This window comes from Octopus bimaculoides, chromosome 1 (genome assembly GCF_001194135.2).
Source record: "Octopus bimaculoides isolate UCB-OBI-ISO-001 chromosome 1, ASM119413v2, whole genome shotgun sequence".
Lineage (NCBI taxonomy): Eukaryota > Metazoa > Mollusca > Cephalopoda > Octopoda > Octopodidae > Octopus > Octopus bimaculoides.
The window spans coordinates 35,863,874-35,872,189 of NC_068981.1; the positions used below are offsets into that span (position 1 = coordinate 35,863,874).

Consider the following 8,316-nt stretch of genomic DNA (forward strand, 5'->3'; position numbering starts at 1 on the left):
AACTTAGTGGTTTGACAAAAGAGACTGATAAAATAAGTACTGGGTTTTATGTGTCCAACTATAATTCTTCAGGCTGGTACCCTAGCATGGCTGCAGTCTAAATGACTGAAAAAAGTAAAAGATAAAGGATAAAAGATTAAATATGTGTGTGTGTGTGTGTGTGTGCACGCGCGCGCATCTGCATATAAAATTTTCCAAGAAATCTTTTGTGTAATTGTAATTTTTTAATATTTAAATTTTCAAACTTCTGGACTTAATTTATTGTATAAACATTATAAGATAAGAATATTTTTCAGTATCTTTTTAAATGAAGTGGGGTATTTAAAATTCAGTAGAAGGGAAGCTAAAGATCATACTAGAATTTCAAGGTGAGCAGATATTAGTTTCTGCAACAAAATAAAATTCCAAAATGACAGAAAAATATGCATTGAAACTGTCTTCAATACAGAGTTTCTAAATTCAATTAAGCAGAACCTTAAAGGAAGAGGTCAGAAAAATGGAGTTTGACAAAAGATTTTGAGTTCAAAGGATAAGGGAAGACTTATGAAATTACTCTCTAGAGACATGAAGAAATTTGCTAAGGGGTACAAATTTTCTTGTAAAAAGTAAGGTATCCAGAGGCACCATTAAAGAATCTGCAAAAGGATTCAGAATTCATATTTGTAAGAACTCATTTCTGGTGTAAAAGAAAAAAAAAGAAAGAAAAAGAAAAAAAACCCTGAGTGATTGAACTAAAGCTAAAATGGTTCTCAATTTCTCCCAAGCTGTGACCTTCTAAGCTGAAATAAAGGTTTTCCTTACTTCAAGATGGCTATCATTCTGTTTGATTAGATCTGTTGATATTTCAAAGAAGACTGTCTATAATCAATAAGAGGACTTGTAAGTTTGGAAATAGAAGTATAATATGTGTATGTTAACATTTTTCTTTTTGTTCCTGCAAGATCATGAAAATGAGACTTTGTTTCAGTCTGTATAATTTTAAGACATTAATCCCATTGAAAATTTATGCCAGATCATTAGAGTAGAAGGTGAATTCAAGAACTTTTTTAAAAAAACAAAGTATTTTTATCTGTCATTTCAGAAACTCTAGCACAAATTAGAGGCCACATTATTGAAAAAAGTTTGCTGAAAGTATGATTAATAGGATTATAAAACTACAAGGTAATCATGTCAGAAGCATTGATTATTAAATTTTGGTTATGAATAAATGTAAATTCAATTTTTTTTTTTGTATAATCCAATACAATAACTGATGATTTCAACAAATATTAAACATTTTCTTGTTTTAAATTTAAATTTTTGTTTGCCTGAGTGCCATTTTTATTGGAAGCATATTCCTTTACTTCTACCTCTCATGATCATTTCCAGTTATGCTTTTCCATTTTATTTTTTCTCCTTGCTTTTTCTGTTTCTTCAACTTCAATCATTCACTAATTCTCCTTTTCCTGCTGAGTCATCCATTCTTTTTCTTTTCTTCAAATTCTGGTTTTTTTTTGTCTAGGTATCTGTTCCTTCACTTTTCATCCTTTCATCTTCTAGTAACTCTGCTTTTCCTTGCTTCTCTTTTTCCCCACATTTTCTATTTATGAAACACTACCACTTTTCTTCTTCCATCATTTCATTCTCTATTTCTTTTTTACTTTCCTCTCTACTTTTCTTTCCCTCTTTCCCTTCTTCCTAAATCTATTTATAAAGAACAGCAATGTCCTCAATCTCATAAGGTGGTCTGGCTGGAGACCCTGTGTAGGTCATAGGCACTGCTCCTTCCTCTGATAGCCCCCCCCCCCTCCACAAAATTACTCTTCAACACATAACTTCTTATGGCTCCTCCTCCTCCTCCTCCACCACCACCACTATTTGTAAAATGTTCTTCCTACATTGCAACATATAATAACAATAATTAAACCACAACAATAATAACATCTATAATGATTTCTAATATAGACACAAGACCAACAGTTTTATAGGGAGTGCATACCATCAGTTCCAGTACTTGATTGGTTCTTTTGTCTTAGCAATCCCAAAGAGCTGTAAGAAATACCACAAAGCATTTTTTCCTGATGCTCTAACAATTCAGCAATCCACTACCCTACAGTAAAAATAATTCTTTCTACCACATGCACAAAGCCAGCAATTTTAGTAGGAGCCCCACCCCCTACTGTCTTCGATTGGTGCATATTTTATCGACCCAGAAAGAATGAAAGGCAAAGCCAACCTAGGTGGAATTTGAACTCAAAATGTAAAAATTCAGAAGAAATGCTGTTAGGCATTTTGTCTGACATATACTCTTTTACTTGTTTCAGTCTTTTGACTGTGGCCATGCTGTAGCACCGCCTTTTCTGCCAGCTTGCCACCTTAATAATAAAAATGGTTTCAAATTTTGGCACAAAGCCAGAAAATTCGGGGAGGGGTTAAATTGATTACATCGACCCCAGTGCTCAAGTGGTATTTAATATACCAATCTTGAAAGGATGAAAGGCAAAGTTAACCTTGGCAGAATTTGAACTTAGAATGTAAAGACAGCTGAAATACTGCTAAGCATTTGGTCTGGCATACTCACTTTTACTCTCTTTTACTTGTTTCAGTCATTTGACTGTGGCCATGCTGGAGCACCGCCTTTAGTCGAACAAATTGACTAAAGGACTTATTCTTTGTAAGCCCAGTACTTATTCTATTTGTATCTTTTACCGAACCACTAAGTTATGGAGACGTAAACACACCAGCATTGGTTGACAAGCGATGTTGGGGAGACAAACACATACACACACATACATATATATACATATACATATATACGACGGGCTTTCAGTTTCCGTCTACCAAATCCACTCACAAGGCTTTGGTTGGCCTGAGGCTATAGTAGAAGACACTTGTCCAAGGTGCCACGCAGTGGGACTGAACCCGGAACCATGTGGTTGGTAAGCAAGCTACTTACCACACAGCCACTCCTGCGCCTACAAAAAATATGGAATGCTTTATGAAATTGTGTGTCATCCTTGCGCAGGGGCCATGCTAATCTTCTATGTATCATTCCAATTTTTGAATATGTACTGCCGGTTAACAATTTTGCCAGCTTGCTGCCTTACTGCTGCTGCTGCTACTACTACTACTACTACTACTACTACTACTACTACTACTACTAATAATAATAATAATAATAACCCTGGTAACTTGAATGTGGAGTTTAAAAACAAGAACAATTCCTATCATAGTAGGTGCCTTAGGTATAATAAAAAAATATTCAAACAAATACATAACAAAAACACCAGGACTAACAAGTATATATAACATACAGAAAATAGCACTACTAGGCACCACAACATCCTATGTAAAACACTTTCAATACAGTAAAAATAAGAGCATTATGACAAACCACAGCACATACTCAAGACACAGAGCTGCGCTCAGTAGTGCAGTGAAAGTACATGATAAAAGTAAGACTACTGAATAATAATAATGATAATTCTTTGTAATTATGACACAAGGTCTGCAATTTATGAGGTGTGAGGGAAGTTGATTAATTCACCAAAGTGCTCAACTGATACTTATTTTATTGACCCTGAAAGGATGAAATGTAAAGAGCGGAAAGAACAGTATGTAAAAGAAGCAAAAATATAAAACAAAATAAAAGACTGCAACTTTTATGTTCAATACTGTAATGATGAAATTACACAAATGCTGAAGTAAGGTTAATGGAACCACAATATTTACACAGCTTCTTGAACTAAATAGATTGGTTTTAAAGTCAACACAAGATCTTTAATTCTCTTCCATGCCATATCTATTTATAGGATGACCTTTCACCTACTGACTAATCTGTACAGCATCTCATCCATTCTCTCCATATGACCATATGGTGTTGCGTAATTCAGTTTATGTATGTATGTATATATATATATATATATATATACACACCTGTGTGTGTATGAATAGATATGTATGTATACACACACACATACATACATACATACATACATAGATGTATGTGCATATATTTATCTATCTACCTCCATCCCTCTCTTTTTATAAATATGTGTGCATGTGTGTATGTGCATTTGTCAGTATGTTGATATATCTGTATGTGTGCTACGGGTGTGATGTACAAAATCGTTGCCCAATGCACAGTTCCTAATTACCAAAAGCTCTTATTCTGTTCTCCAAAGACTATAATTAACACCACCACTACCACTTCTGCTGCTACTGCTACTACTACTACTACTACTACTACTACTGTAATAACTACATTTTTGCCTGTAAAACTTTTTTTTCCTGACTATGGCACAGCAGGAGTTCCATGTGGTACAAGGTATCAGAAGTTATGAAAATGTTTACTAGTTCTGCTTGATTCTGGTATATTGATGGAACAGTGTTTACCAATTCCATTTTTCTTCTGAAGGATGTACTCTTGATCTTTACTGATTGTTACCTCTCAGTACAGCTGCCTTAAAAATGATAGCACCTAAAGGTGTCAAATTAATTAGCTAGCTATGTGTGTGTATATGCTGTTAAGGTAGTGGGAGTAAGAAGTGGGTAAGCGAAGGGAGAGGTAAGGAAAATCGTACATTTCTCTAGAACAAAATGTGTTGTATTGGTAATGAGATAAAAGGATATGAATTTGTATTTTCTATGGAGACCTCCTTTCTTCTTTTAACTTCTATTGTTAATCAACCACTCCATACACATCCATTTTTATATCATCATTATCATTCTTTCATGTCCAACCTGCAATGGGTTAGGTGGCTAAACATGATTTAATGACTTGCTTCAGAGTCTACTTTAGAATGGTTTCTATGTTTAGATTCCCTTCCTAATGCTAATCCCTTTACAGAGTACACTGAGTACATTTTTATGGCACCAGCAACTAGTGAAGTCACCATATAACTAGGAAGACAAAAAGTTCCTTTGAGTACAGAGGAAGTTGGCCTTATGTTCGGTGTTTGGTGTTAAGATTTAAATTTGAAAGAAGAGGCAGTAACAAGTTTCTTTCTGTTAATAACATATATACATACATATGTATGTATGTATGTATGTATACATAGATATGTATGCATTTGTGCACACACACACATGCATGCACACACAAATATTTACATATACTGATATATACTAATATATACATACAGTGTGTGTGTCAGCATGGGTATATATATATATATATATATATATATATATATATATAGAGAGAGAGAGAGAGAGAGAAATATTCTTATAATGGTATGTGTATAAAGAATAACAAGATTGGAGAACAATGAAGTCTGAGGTGATGAAAACAAGAGTAAATGTATAAGCTATAGGCTTTTATTGATCAAATCATCAAAGTAATAACTATATGAAGGTATATATATATATATATATATATATATATATATATATATATATATATATATATATATGTGCGTGTGTGTGTGTGTGTGTGTGTGTGTGTGTGTGTGTGTGTTTTTGCTATTTATTTTGTTATATGCTTTTAAGTTATTTCCTTTCTTTCTACTTCTCCACCATCATCTAAAACGAAGCAATAATTAGGATACAAAATGGATTAACTCACGGCACTTGACTTGCTATATCCAAACAGCAAGCAAGTTATATGCAGAAACATCAGTAGTGGATAAATCAAATATTAGAACTGATACCCTAACTCAATGCCATATTATTGGAAGTGGATAACCAGATATTAGGACGTGGAGTTTCAATTATTGGAAATTGGCACCCAACATATTGGAAATCTATTTGTACATGCTTTTGTTTTTCTCTTTTTTTTTTTGCTATAATTGTTGTTGTTATAATCAAGATTGCTGTGAAGCTGAATAGAAATAAAACAAACAAAGCAAACCAAGAAAAAATAACAAAATAGTAAAAATACATAATAAATGCAAAAAATAACTACAAAAGAAGCATGGGGTAAATTGACATTGAGAGATGTCTTCCCTCAATAGGTGTAATGATATATCAATTTCTCTCTTTTCATGTGGATGTGGCCAACAGAATATGTTGTATATCATGTGCTTGTAATACTTGTTGGTAAATCTAGCTTTTGTTTTTTATCACCCATCACAACACTATCAGTTTCATCAACAACATTATAATCATTATATCTGTGTCACCAGTTAATACTCTTACAATTCTCATCACAGCCATTTCAATATAACACTTCCTTTCTTCTTCCTTCTCATTCTCAGTATATTAGAATCATGATAAGATTATAATTACAATGCAGAAGGGAAGTAATGATAATGAGGATGCTGATGATAATGAGGATGATGAAGATAAGGTTGAGCATCACAACCATCATGATCACCTAATTTTGTACCAGATCACAAACAGTAATTTGTCAGGTGATGTAAAGTTTGATTATTTCAATATTAACTTTTGGCTATAAGCAAAGTTTTTAGAGTTATATATAATTTCGTCTATTTTATTCTCTCTCTTCTGCTTCCTGACATAAACACAAAGCACAAAATATGTATAATATATATGATTTGCTAGCAATAGTTCAAAGAGCATGCCTGAACTTTTTGTCATATTCCAAAATTCTCTGAACCTTTACAAGCCATGTTAATTACTTGACTGAACTTTGGAAAAAGATTTATAGTATTGAAGCAACAGAATTAAAGTTGACCTTAGAGAAAGGATGTTTCTCCAAAATTACTACTGAGAAAAGAACTGCAAGTATTCACAACTCATAAATCTTGAATTCCTGACATACAAAATTAACCATTTATTTCTCACAAAGGAAATTCTTTTCAGATTCTCTGCAAGAGCTAGTATCGGGCATTGTATTCGGGCTTACTTAATCTGTCATGTGAGAATCGAATATTTATAATAGGAAAAAATATTGATAATAATAATAATAATAAGAAAAATTATAATTAGAATAATGAGATTGAATTGTTGATAATAAATGATGGATAGGTATGTCACCCACCAGCTATCATTGTCAATACAAATGAGTCAACATCTGGTTAAGCCAAGTTGAAAATTATATCTTTATGGGGATCATGATGATTATGATTATGATGTGTAGTACTAGTCAGTCCTGATTCAGTAGACCTATGATGATGGTGATGATGATGATGATGATGACAGTGGTAAACAATAAAGAATTGAATAGTTTAGGTGTATGTATAAGTACCTGTTTATATAGACAATGGTGTAAATGTAAATTGTAATAGAAAGTCTTGTTTACATTATTAACAGAATACTCTAGTAAGTTAACACTCTACTTAGTTTTGGTATTGTAATCTGCAAGGGGATACAGACTTGGCTGCCAATCAAAATTGCTCAAGTGCTTTCTCTAAGGACACACAATGCAAAAATATTTGTTGCCAGATATGAACCATGGGAAAAGGTATTTTGATATGTACATTATTCTATTAGGTCAAATATCATCAATGTATTCATATTTTTACACACACACACACACAACAGTTCACTTTTGCATTTTTGAAAACATTGATGGTCACAGCCATAGAGTAACAGAAAACTCTGTTTATAACTTATCTCTGACACCACATCAGACTAAAAAACTGAGTTCACTTAGCATGAAATGGTTACCCCACATGGTGTGAAGGTGGTATAATTCTCTGCTGTAAACAGAGTTAGCTTTGTAGAAGTGACAGAGTTGTGTTAGCTTGCAATTCTGATTACTTTTCCTCTAGTTAGAAATATTAACTGTGACACTGTGTTAGACCAACATCATAGGTGAAGGATTAGTCTGTCAGCCACTTAATACAATGGAATATCCATGTACTTCATAGATCTTATGGTTTGAAAAAGAGGATTAGTTTCAGTATCTTACTGTATATGCATGAGTAAATAGCAATACATAATAGCAAGACACTTCCACAAGGCGACCTCATCATGCATAGTATTCCAGTATAGATTAACATGATGATGAACTATATATAAAAACAGATCTCCTGGGGCACACTTCATTGGGAAGTAGAACTCAACAACAGAGAGGAGATAAACTTGTGTATTTTGGTATTTTTGATTCACAATTCATCAGTAAGTACACAAATTTATTGTGTAAAATATTTTGAGATTATATATATATATATATATATATATATATAGGAAAATGAAGAATAAGGCAGAATGCTAAATTGGAAGCATGTTTTAATAAAGATTTCTAACCGGCTTTCATTGTGAAGCAAATTTTCAAGACGGCGAATGAAAATGTTTTTTACAAGGAAGTACAAAATGAAGAAAATAATATATAAAAAAATAACTATACCAATACATTAAATTGTCTTTGAGCTTTTGAAGTTCAATGGTAGTTCATGTATATAATGGTTGGAAAAATAAGGATGCATGAGA

General features: G+C 32.8%; 1 protein-coding gene, 1 long non-coding RNA gene and 1 other non-coding gene across 3 annotated transcripts in view; 1 reads left to right on the forward strand and 2 right to left on the reverse strand.

Annotated features, from left to right (window-relative positions):
- LOC128247283 (uncharacterized) overlaps positions 1-7,903 on the forward strand; it is a 37,292-nt gene extending 29,389 nt beyond the window's left edge. Inside the window, exons 2-3 of the long non-coding RNA XR_008263639.1 lie at positions 1,082-1,161; positions 6,177-7,903. This is a non-coding gene — a long non-coding RNA (uncharacterized LOC128247283). The remainder of the gene's footprint in view (positions 1-1,081; positions 1,162-6,176) is intronic.
- The window catches only part of LOC106878977 (neuroglian), a 562,318-nt gene that overhangs the window by 245,957 nt on the left and 308,045 nt on the right, over positions 1-8,316 (reverse strand). The gene's annotated exons all lie outside the window — the stretch shown is intronic.
- Positions 2,960-3,064, reverse strand: LOC128250096 (U6 spliceosomal RNA). The gene has a single exon (XR_008266219.1). It is a non-coding gene; the product is annotated as a U6 spliceosomal RNA (small nuclear RNA).